The 12,287-nt window shown below is 38.5% G+C and overlaps 1 long non-coding RNA gene across 13 annotated transcripts in view; it reads right to left on the bottom strand.

The window, feature by feature from the left end:
- LOC144318330 (uncharacterized) overlaps positions 1 to 12,287 on the bottom strand; it is a 299,311-nt gene that overhangs the window by 173,122 nt on the left and 113,902 nt on the right. The window contains exon 2 of one of the 13 annotated variants that reach the window (XR_013384193.1): positions 9,356 to 9,521. The exons of the other annotated variants lie outside the window; for them this stretch is intronic. This is a non-coding gene — a long non-coding RNA (uncharacterized LOC144318330). The remainder of the gene's footprint in view (positions 1 to 9,355; positions 9,522 to 12,287) is intronic. 13 annotated transcript variants of the gene reach the window in all.

Genomic DNA, 12,287 nt, shown 5'->3' with positions numbered 1-12,287 from the left:
TGTCCTTCTAACTCTCTGCATTCTAGAAGATGAGAGAATGAGAGATGCACAAAGAGAGAGAAAGGAGAAACAGAAAGGAAGCACTTGTACAAGGACAAGCACATTAGAGCACAGTGATAAACTGGCTACCCTACCTTTTAATATGCAGTTAATCTTTCATCCTATTTTCATCACTTAACCTGCCCCTACCCCTAACTGGGTCTGGAGTACCTAAAATCAGACACCTTCTAATCCAATTTCAAAAGAAGTTGAACCTCTAGTCATGAGTAAAAGTTAGAATTAGCCTGGGGGGGTGGGGTGGGGGGCTGTGGAAAGTAAGAATCAGGGTCACTGAGGAGGGTCATGCTGGGAAGATGACCCAGGAAGCCTAACTGTTCCATATGCAGACCCTTTGTATTCATTGCCATGCCTCTTTCATGTCTCTCAAAGTAGCTGGTGCCTCCTTTCTGGAGTTCTGCAGAGCAAATTTAATCCCCTTTCTGCAGTATCCTCTGCTGCATCTTGCCTAAATCAGCTTCAGCCCTCAATCTTCTATCTTCCCGAAAATTCATTGCCTACTGTTGCCTTCTCTTCTGTTTCTTTTTTTCATGTGTTTGTGTGCTTTATTTATTTATTTATTTATTTTAAATAATTACTTTATTGTTCAAGCTTCTGAGTTAGAACTTAGAGAAATGTGTACTTAATGATCCAGATGACCTGGCACACACTTATCTTTGAGCATCACATGTTGTATCTATGATATATTTGCAAATGGCAAATTCACCTTATTGTGATAATTGCTCCCTAGCATCAAATATAGTCCTTTACCATGCGTCAATACAGAATTAAAATATATAAATAGGTGATTCGGGTCTTTTTTTTTTTTCTTTTCATTTTAGCTGATCTTTCTAGAAAGTACAAATTCTATTTATAGAACAAGCTATAGCTGTTTACCTAAAAAGAAAACAGGCTCTTTTTTCCTCCATCAAAACAAATTTCACATATATGACTTCGCAAATTTACTTACAAGTGAAGATAATGTTGGCCAAAGAATCACACTAAGATTGGTCCTAAACAACTTATTTCCCTAGAAAACTTCCTGTTAAATTAGCTCTGTTTCTCTAGATCAAGCCCCTTGGGTAATGAGAGAATGTCCTTGGTAGCTACTCTTTTAAAGGATCTCTAAGATGTAAATGAATCCACTGGAGCCTCCAGAACAAGGCACGCCTGGTCTTTCAGTTAAACTGTGGTCCTGAACCTCAAGTTACTACTCAAAGAAGTTAATAAAAACGTATCTGCCTCTCTGGAATGCCGGCTACAATGAAAATCTCATATGGTCTTCCAAAGGACAGATCTTGTCTTTGCTGAGTGTCATAACAGGAAATTTACATTCTCTGCTGAGCAGAAATTAGTCCTAGAAAATGACACCATGGGTTTAACAGTTACACAATGTTGGAAAGCCGCTGACATTTAATTTCTGTTGGTGTTCAAGCCCTACAAACTTTGTATCATAAGCCACTGAAAGCTTCTCCCTCATTTTATACATTGCCATAATTCAGAAAAATCTGCCTTTGGGTCTTTTCTGAAGCGTTCTGTTGTTTTTGTTTGTTTGGTTGGCTTGGTTCAGTTGTTTTTTTTTTTAATCTTCTTTCAAACAACATGCTGTAGGTTTCCATATGCTTACTCACTGGCTATTATTTTACCTATCATTCTTTTCTTAATTATTCAATTATATTTATTTTAGTTGTACATATCCTGAATCCCATTCCAGGTCACACACTCAGCTGGTTTTCATCAGAATGTGGAGTTATGTAAGTTTGCCTGTCCCAATCCTTTCCGTTCCAGAAATCACGACTTTCTCCGCTCCTCTTTTCTAACCTTCCTCCCTCAAATTGCCTTCTGACTTCCTTAGAGTTCAGTCAGCTTTTCATTCCAGTTGGAAAAATTTCAGGATTATTACTCAGATACTTGGTTGAAAGTTTCACTCCTGAGAAAGAGATTTTTCCCCCCTCTCTACATTGTGACAGGAAATAGAACACTGAGCCTGTCCAAGGCAGGAACAACACTGGAACTAGGCCCAGGGCCACAATCGTTATGTCACTTCTGATGAAGCTCAGCCTACCATAATTTAGGCACTTCTGTAGCACACACAGATTCCAGAGTCTACCCTAGACCTGAAAATCATTTATGGTCTACTCAGTTTGCCCTGATGATGTCAATGCCCTAGTCTTCGAATCTTCAAAAATAGCTCTAGATGACAAAAACGCACCATTGCATGTCTGCAAACCCCAGGCATGTTAGATTTCAAATATGTAAGTCAAATATGACAAGTTCTCCAGGTTGGCCAATGAGACTAACGAGGTAAAAAAGCAGACAAAGAGATTAAGCACAAGGGGAGATAGGGTTTTTTTGTTTTGTTTTGTTTTTTTAGCTCATTAAAGTCCCATGCCGCTATCCTGTTACCAAATTATGAACAGGTTATCAAACATGGCAAGATGCATCTTAAAGCTCTCACACTCTAGATTCAGGTGTGTCTGAATTTGTTACCCAACTGTGCCTCTGAGGAACTGTGTAACATGAAATGAGTTATTTAATGTCTCTAAATAGCCATCTCTCATCTGCAAGTCCCAGTAATAATAGCTACTTGGAAGCTGATTTTGAGAGTCACTGAAAAAAAAAATGCATTAATGACAAAATATGCAAAGCAGATAGCCCAATGCAACATCAATACCAATAGGTACTTATGACATTAACATCATAAACACAGCATCATCGTCTCCTTTGATTTTGGGAGGTTGCCAAAAATCATTCTACGTGTCAGTGAAAACAAAACAAAACAAAATGGCCAAAGTCAGGCCTTAGAAGAGAGAATATTGTATGCTGACACTGACTTATCACTTTATTTGTATCACTACAACCATATTTATTCTTTAAAATGTTGCATAATAATTATGAAGATATGGAGCAGAAGCCAAACATGTCTGATTTTATTAGAAAGAAATATAGCAGCTTTTATAGGAGTTAGAGACTACTAATTCTGTCACCTGCCAGAATTAAAATTCTCCCTCCTTCACATTTAACCCTGGCAATGGTAAAGATACACCAATCAAAACAATATTGGGCAGCCCGGGTGGCTGGGCGGTTTAGCGCCATCTTCAGCCCAGGGTGTGATCCTGGAGACCCGGGATCAAGTCCCACGTCAGGCTCCCTGCATGGAGCCTGCTTCTCCCTCTGCCTGTGTCTCTGTCTCTCTCTCTCTCTCTGTGCCTCTCATAAATAAATAAATAAAATCTTTAAAAAAAAAACTTGACAGTATCTTAATTTCAGAGATAAATGTTAATCAGTATATCCTCACTCAAATCAGGTTCTTCATTCTTCACTGACTATCCCATATTCTATTTAATGTGTCAACTTTTTAGATAGGGAGGATTTCTGATGCTGTGGATATATATATATATATTTTTTATATATAATAAAGATTTCATATTATTAAACATATAATTCAAATATCAGTTTCAGAAAATGTAATGAGTCTGGCTAATCTGTTTTTCAGCCTTCTTTAGGACAGAAAAAGTGGTTCTTACTCATAATGTGTGTAAAAATATCCTGGCATGCTTGTTAAAAATATGTTTTCTGGCCTGACCCCAGAAATTTTGATTCGATATATCTGGGATAGGGCCAGAAAAGGGCATTTTAATAGATGTCCCAGGTGATCCCCATGGGGGTACGTCTCAAAGCTCACTTGGAGAAACACAGGACTAAGGGAACAATTGATAATATTGTGCTTCCATTTCATATCAAGCCCTCAATAACATTATAAAAATGATTGCAGATTCCTTAAAATATCACATCTTCTCCCTACATACTCTTTTACAGCTGAGGAAATTGTGCCAACCCATGCACAAATATGCCTTTCTATTTTTCTCCATTTTAATAGCAAGCTTGCTCAATCTTACTCTAATATTCTAGAAAATAAAACTCCTAAGAACACTGAGGCTAGAGACGAGATAAATCAAGGTATGTCCTGTTTTGTCTTTTACACAAGTCTTTATTTTTCGAAGGGATATACTCTGGAGTTATTTGAATACTGAGTTCTCAGACACATTAGTGTGTATTCACTTAATACTACTTGCTATAGAGTCTACTGGGACAGACATAATTAAAGTTAGAGTGGCAAGGCCACAACCAATTAAATATCAGTCAGAAATGAAAATAAAGCAGCTCAAAAATTAGAATGTAAATTCAATGTAAATATATTCATTCATTCTTTGTATTAGCTACTATTTATTAAGCACCCACTATATGCCAAGAGATCACGTTTCAATTTATTTTAAAAAGACATCTATTGTATAAAGCAAAATATATCCACATGGGATAACAGAGTGACATTTACAGGCTCTTTGGGGTATATTTAAATGTATGTCTGATCTTCAAGAGCAGGTCTTTGAACACAAAGAAAAGCAATGGTGCTGAATTAAAATAATCACAAAAATTATCACTAAAACCTCCACAAAATCTGCCCATCAATTTTTTCCAACCTTCCATATTCTTATTTTTAACTTCCAAAGCATGTAGCCCATAGCATTAGTTGCTGTTACTTATTTTGAAGCTGACTAAATTCAGTGTTATAGTAAGTCTATATAAAGGGACAGGCTACGTGTCCTTGACATTCTTCAACATTCCTCACCAACACTCAAACAAACAGGATTTACCTTTAAAACAAAATTAACAGTATTTTTTAAAACACTGCTGAGATATCTGGAGAGGAAGAATTTTTGAAATTGTATTGTTTAATGGCTGTCTGCACAGACTATTACTGCATAATGTATGACCCTGGGCAAGTCATACAACTACTCTGACCTACAATGTCTTCATGTGTTAAACAAGGAAAATAACATCTCATTCCAAGATTAGTGTGTAAGAATTCACAGAGGTAATGTATGTAAAATAGCCAAGTATAGAATCTGGCAAGAATAAGTGATCAATAATTAGAAGTTGGATGATCAGAAAATGAGGCTGATGCAGCTGAATTCGTCTCTATTAGTTTCCTGTTTGTGCATTTTATCTTTTCTACTAGATTGTAAATTATCTGAGAGCAGGAATGATATCAGCTTTTTTTTTATCTCTAGTAATCTGGTACAGTATTAAGTAAATAATATCTACTGTATGAATTCATATTCATGTAATTGAATTCATATCAATTGACAGGAGTGTAATTGTTTTTTCTCTTACTAAAAGTGTGAGCCATATCTTACCGAAGAACACAACTTGAAGTGTCTCAAGCTTTGGAACAAATACCTCCTGAAGAAAGCTAAGCACTACAATGATGGCAATAATAGCAAATTGCATTGTGGTGCTCTCTATGAGCCAAATGCCGTTAAAAGCACTTTGCATGTATTAACTCATGTAATCCTTTCAACAATCATACAAGGAAAGTAGCATCATTATCCCTGTTTAATGAGTGAGGACCTGGGAATGTGCAATGTGAGAGGCTAAGTGACTTCTCAAGGTCACACAACTAGTAGTGACAGAAGCAGGACATGAAAACCAGAGTGCTGGGTGCCAAGTCTGTGCACTTAACTGCTATTCTGTACTTCGACTATGGTAGAGTAAGAAAAAGAAAAGAAAAGAAAAAAAGCTGGGGGAGGAGAAAGATTTTTGGTCTGAGGTACAGGAAAAGACAGCTTTAAATCTAATAAAATGGAATGTTGACCCTTACGTTCATCACTTCCTTTTCAAATCTCAGGATAGCAAAATGATTGTGAGCGTGTTCACTTCCTCCCTGAGGAACAGGTCCGTGCAGAAAGGTACCTTAATTAATACTCATCATGCAGTTCAGGCAAAGAGACACATATATATATCACTACGGAAGAAAGCATTCTGGTGCATTTGGAACCACTTGAAAATCAGTGATGCCAAATTTAACAGCAAGTTCCAAACTTAGTGAGCTTGGAGTTCCCTTGCCTCTAGCGACATACACGTTCTAGTCTGCCATAGAGTTTGGGGGCGGGAGCTCTTAGTTTATTATTGGTTATTGTTTTATCTTTCTTTCCCTGCAGTTTTTATAGACGTAGGACCAGAACTCCTCTCAAATGTCAATATATTTCCAACTTTGCAAAATCTTCAAAAGATGTGGAAAGAGAATGCTCACTATTTACTTAATGGTGATCTCAATACCAGTTTTAGCAGGGGTCGGGAAACTTTCTGTATAAAGGGTCAGATAGAAAATAGTTTAGGCTTTGTTTGCCAGAGTCTCTGCTAGAGCTACTCAAGTCTGCTTTTGAAGTGTCAAAGCTGCCATAGACAATGCATAGGTGAATCGGTGAGACTATATTCCAATAAAACTTGAACTTAGGCAGCAGATGAAATCTGGATCCCAGGCAATAGACCTCAGGCTATAAACCTTGGATCCCAAACCGTAGCCTGGAATCCTGGGTTTATAGCAGTCCATAATCTTACAGGACTAATTGTTTATGCATCATTACAATTTGCTTTATGTCACTTTATCCCAACATAAATTATTTTATTTAGTTCTCCCAGCAACTCTTAGAGGTAAAAGAAAAGGCGGTTTGGGCAGATCAAGTGCACAAGAGTTAAACATATTGTAAGTTATGGAGAAGTTACAAAGCAAAAAATCAAACCCAAGTGGTTTGTTTATAAGCCACTTTTGTTCTGCGTCTCACTCTGCTTGATGTACAAGGCCAAAGCTCTTCTGGAAACTTAAAAAAAAAAATTCAAATATTTTTCCATTTAAATGGGTTGTAATCAGAGATAACTCATTTCAGTAACAGTAACTTTAAGAGAATGAACGACTGAATTATTGGCCAAAATGCTTAGGATACAGAGCACTGAGCTGGCCTTTAACATTATGTCATACGAATAGAAAAGGTGGCTGGAGAATACATGCCAGTCTGATACTTCAAAACAGTAAGGATATAATTAATAGCGAGGCTAGGGGCAAGGTCCAATTCTGTCAGTTTTATATTTAATTAATCTGTGTCTTAGCATTAGGAAATTAAATCCCAACTACTATGTTTATAAGACAATTCTCTTATGACATTCTGACTTTTTAAGCTGCAGTGTCATATACTGCTAATCTCAAGGTTATGATGTATGTTTTGTTTGTTGTGGTAAAGTGTATTTATTCATTATACAGTTGATAGATGATACTAAGTTTTGTTTATTCATAGACTTTAGACTATTTAATCATCTGACTATGACAATGAAGAAAAATGCCTTTCCCCTTGCATCGTTGCGCAAATAAAAATTATAATTGTAACAAAATCTTTTTTAAAACAATACAGAACCTTGTCATTTTCTCATACTCTCCCTATTTTCTCTTATTCCAATATTTGATCTCTACTGAGAATATCCAGAGTTGGTCACCTTTGAAAAATATATCTGCTCTAAAAATCTAGACTTGCAAAAAAATTTTTTTAAATGGTGGGTGGAATGCAACAATATCCTGGAAACTTCACTTAAATACCTGTGTATGGAGAGGATAATATCCCCTAGGGGGTAAAGTTTTGTTTTATTTGTTTTTTATCTAAAAACTCTATAAAGGGAAATGTTGCAGTTTCATATCCAATAGTAATTAGAAACCATGGTTTGAGTTTTCTACTTGGAACATCATACAACACTTCCAGAATAGTGAATTAACCACAGTTTTATTATTCTTAAAAAAAAAAAAAACTATTAGAAAATGTTCTATCAACTTGATGAAAAGGGAAATGCATAATAGGTCATTAAGCAGAAAAAGGAATAAAAGGAAATGGGTTGTTTTTAATTAACACAGTGGTGCTATGCAGAGTGGTCATCATTAGAAAGGATAGAAATGGTGTCATACTTGGTGTGAGAGCTTCATAATTTGGATCCAAATTAGCATAGGGACAAGATGGAGAGAAGACAAATATTGCTCTTACGTGGGCAGAAATTCTATATCCCAGCAAGTTGCTGATGCTGTACCATTAGACTTCAACCGTCCTAAATTGAATCTCTGGTGATAACTACACTCTAAAAGGTAACTCCTACCCAACCAAAACTTAAAAATAACTACAGGGTACCTGAGTGGCTTAGTCGGTTGAGTGTCCGGCTCTTGATTTCAGCTCAAGTCATGATCTCAGGGTCCTGAGATGAGCCCCCCATTGGGCTCCATGCTCAGTGGGAAGTCAGCTTCCCGTTTCCCTCTCCCTCTGCCCCTCTCCCCATTCATGCTCTCTTGCTAGCTCGCTCTCTTTCTCTCTCTCTAAAATAAGTAAATATACCTTTTAAAAATATAACTCCAAGTGTATTTATTAGTCAGGGTACTCCAGAAAAATGAAATCAATAGGATGTGCATATGTGTGAATGTGTGCATGTGTATAAAAATATACGTGGAAATTACATACTGGCTCACTTGATTATGAAAGCTGGCAAGCGCCAAGTCTACAGCGTGTGCCAGTAGCCTAGAGACCCAGGAAAGCCAGTGGTGCAGTTCCAGTCCAAAGCTAGGCACAGACCTAGGAGAGCCCATGTTCAGATCCAGTCTCAAGGGCTATCTGCTGAAGAATTTTCTTTTGCTCAGGGTGGCCAGTCCCTTGTTCTATTCAGGCTTTTAACTGGTTGAATGACTGCCGTCCACATTATGGAGGGCAATTGGCTTCCTACAAAGTTCACTGATTCAAATGTTAATCTGATCCAAAAACACCCTCCAAGTTGACACATAAAATTAACTGCCACACCAAGGATACCAAACTTGAGGGCAGGAATGCAGTAGATACAGAATTAGTCGCAGATCCCAGAGATAAAATGTACTAGCTGTCTGACCTTAGGCAAGGCATCCAGTCTCCCTGAAACCCAGTTTCCTCATTAGTGCCTACTTCAGAGAATGGCTGTGAAAGTTAAATGAGAAAATAAGGATAAATGCACTCAAACAGTTCTGAGCTACCAATAGGGCTTTTTAAATATAATTTAAAATTACTATTATTAGAATTACTGAAGGAATCCTGACTCACTACGCATTAAGTAAATAAAGCATATTCGTACTGAGACTGATCAGCTTTACATTTAAATACACTGCCCAGGCCTTGGAGGGAGGAAGGAACATGGGACTAGGAGGGAAAAGTAGTAATATGTTCTTTTTCTAGATAGATGTACTATGAATTCGCACATCCAGAGACGGTATAATAGCTCACCGGGAATACTGAACTCCTCTACACACCATCCTAACAAACTTGAAGGAAGTCAAGAGGAGGGCAAGCCGAATGCCTGTGAGGACAGACGGTTACTGCATGAGAACAATTTCAAAGCCATCAGTCTAGAAAAGTGAAGGCTTCGCTGGGAAACACAACCAAAGTTTACAAAATCAAAGAAACCATAGGGGCACCTGTCTGGGTACCTTAGTCAGTTGAGTGTCCGATTCTTGATTTCAGCTCAGGTCATGATCTTGGGGTCCTAGGACTGAGCCTTGATTTGGGCTCTGCACTCAGTGGGGAGTCTGCTTGACAGTCTCTGCTTCTGCCCCTCTCCCCACATGCGTGCACTTTGTCTCTGTGCCTCTCTCTCTAAAATAAATAAATAAATTTTTAAAAATCAAGAAAACTATAGATAAAGGCAAACAAGTCTACATCTAGAAGCTCTCCAAGGATCATATAAGAACGATTCATTATCTATATCCTTCATATCCAACACGTCAGCAATTCTTGTTGGCCCATGGCCTTTACGGTATTCTCAGAACCCGGCCACTTTTCACCACCTCCACGGTTGACATTCTTGTCTAAGCCTGGTTCTCTCTCACCTGAGTTATTTCAGTAGCCTAATTCATCATTCTACTGCCAATCTTGCCTCCTTACAGAATTTTCTCAACGTCGCAAATGAACTGTTTAAAACAAGTCTTTTCTTAAAACTATCAAATGATTTCCCATCTCAAAGCAAAGCCAAAGTCCTTTAAGTGGCCACCTCGAAGCTGCCTAGTCAGGCCCCCAGGTACCTTCCACTTCCTCTACTGCATGCAGCCTCCTTACTTTTCCTGGAAAATACCAGGCCTGCTTCTTCACCAGGCCCTTGGCACCTCCTCTTCCCTCAACCTGGAACATTCTTCCCCCAGATGCTATATGACTTACTCCTCACTTTCTCTGGGGCTTTACTCAAAGGCCACCTTTTCAATGAGGCCTTATCTGACCACCCAGTTTAGACCCATCATTTCTTTCTCCCCATACCCCAAATGCCAGCTTCTCTGCTTTCCTTGCCCCTTGCCCCATAGCTCACTTATCTCCACTTAATGTTTTTATCATGATGATCTTTCCTTTGAAATATAAGTCCAAGGAGGGAAGAGATTTTTATCTGGTCGCCTCAGTGCCTGGCATAATGAACTCGATACAGAGCAGGTGCTTCATAAATATTTGTTAAATAGATTAATGAATAGTTTCTGGTAATGGTATGGAGCTCTGGAAGAAAAAAATATATACACAAACAACAACAGTGCTCATGAATTCTTGGATGATTAATCCTCAGAGGGTTTTATTTGGCCATCAAGCTTCCTGTCACGCAAAGCCACCATGGCCTCCAGGAAATACTACTTCATGCCATTCCAAGATACAACATACAAAGCTGAACAGGCCGCCTCATTGATTCAGTACAGCAAGTTCTGTGTTCTACTCCGACATCTAATATTACCAGCGTTATTCATACTACTGCTTCTGCCCCATTTTTATCTACATTTTGAAAGGTGGCATTTAAAATGCTAGGTCCTTTTACATCTATTCTCCTCCCTCTCCAAAAAGTAATCATGGGATAAGCACTCGATGGCATGAAAACAAGCACCGTGGTAAATGTTCAAATGGCAAGGGGGAATGCCAGGAGGTTTCAGATTTCCCGCATCACGCCTATTTTTTGCATAGGAAGAAAAGAGTTTCATAATCCAAATCCATTCCTTTTTGAATGCCTGCTGCCTGTGTAAATACTGCTTAGATAAATGACTCCTTGTCCAATGTATTTGTTTCCCCCACAGTTGTTAACAGTTCTCAGAGCAGTTGCTGCTGCCATCAGTACTAGGGGCTCTCGCAACACTTAACCAGAGTCCTCACACCCTACTTTTGTCTCCCATCCAGATGGCCTTCATTACAGAGAGAAATTTTGCCAACAGGTGCCTCTTGTGCCTGGAAATGCCATCTGAAATCCAAGGAAGAGATAATCTTCTGTGTGTGTTAGTGGTGTGTGTGGGTTTAATCGTATGCCTGGTTTGAGAAGCCTATACCCTGTTGACATACTTCTTGACACTCCATAGGTTTGCTTCTTGCTCTTAGAAAAATCTATCCGAGTCACAGGAAATGCAATCTCCTAATCTTAATTTCACTCTTGTAGGGCTAGATGCCACTTGAGGCAATAAACTCCTTCCTGAGTCCACACAAACCAGGTATCCCTACAGTAGAGTTGAAATGGAAAGAACAGGTTACAATAGAAGCTCTTGAATATTCACTAGCTTCTCTAACCAAGTTCATTCCTTCACAGACATCGTCTAATTTGGCAAGCAAAACCTTCCATTTCAAGATTAGTATCTCCCTTCTCTTTCTGGAGTTGGGTTTTCATTAGTGCCATAGGATGGGGTTAGTTGGTCACACCCTGAATCCAACTCCTAATTCTGTAGCTGAAGGACACTGCTTTCACCACGGGCTAAACAACTGTTTTGCTGTGGACAAAAACACACTGACACTCAGCTCATCGATCTTGGGAGAAATTACTGAGATGATAGGGGAATGTGGTCCTGACAAGAAATGATTTTAGGGCTTCAAAGGATGCAAAATTCTTTCTGTGGCACACATTAGCGATAATCAGGGAGCGTTGCTATGGTTCAGTAGAAGTCAGTACTGAACTTCACAGAACTCTTTCAACCTTTCCTCTCTCACTGTGTAAATGTGAAAGTAACAATAAATCTTGTTGACAATTACTTCCACGTCTATTGGCAGGAAGTCAGCAGCAGTTTGAAGAGTATTGTGAGCAATATGTGCAGTGGAGCCAACACCCATTAACTATCTCCCTAGTTTCTCCTGTGACTTATAGAACATGTTATTTTTCCCCAGTGAGCAACGCTTCCAAATGTTGAATTAGTAATATTAGCACCAAATACCACTAATTTGTCAGCTAAGCTGTGTTTTTCCATAGCGCTTGCAGTGGGGTCCGATTACCCCTTTGCAACACAGCTGAGCAAAGACGAAAATCTGAAGACATTTTATTTATATAATTTTGCCAGGCTTTACAAAAACACATTAAAACAGTCACAGAGGTGATTCAGTTACAGCTCAAAATACTCACCCGACTACAAACAGAATTCT

The sequence above is a fragment of the Canis aureus genome, chromosome 8 (assembly GCF_053574225.1).
Source record: "Canis aureus isolate CA01 chromosome 8, VMU_Caureus_v.1.0, whole genome shotgun sequence".
Taxonomy (NCBI): Eukaryota; Metazoa; Chordata; class Mammalia; order Carnivora; family Canidae; genus Canis; species Canis aureus.
This window is presented reverse-complemented; position numbering and strand designations above follow the sequence as displayed.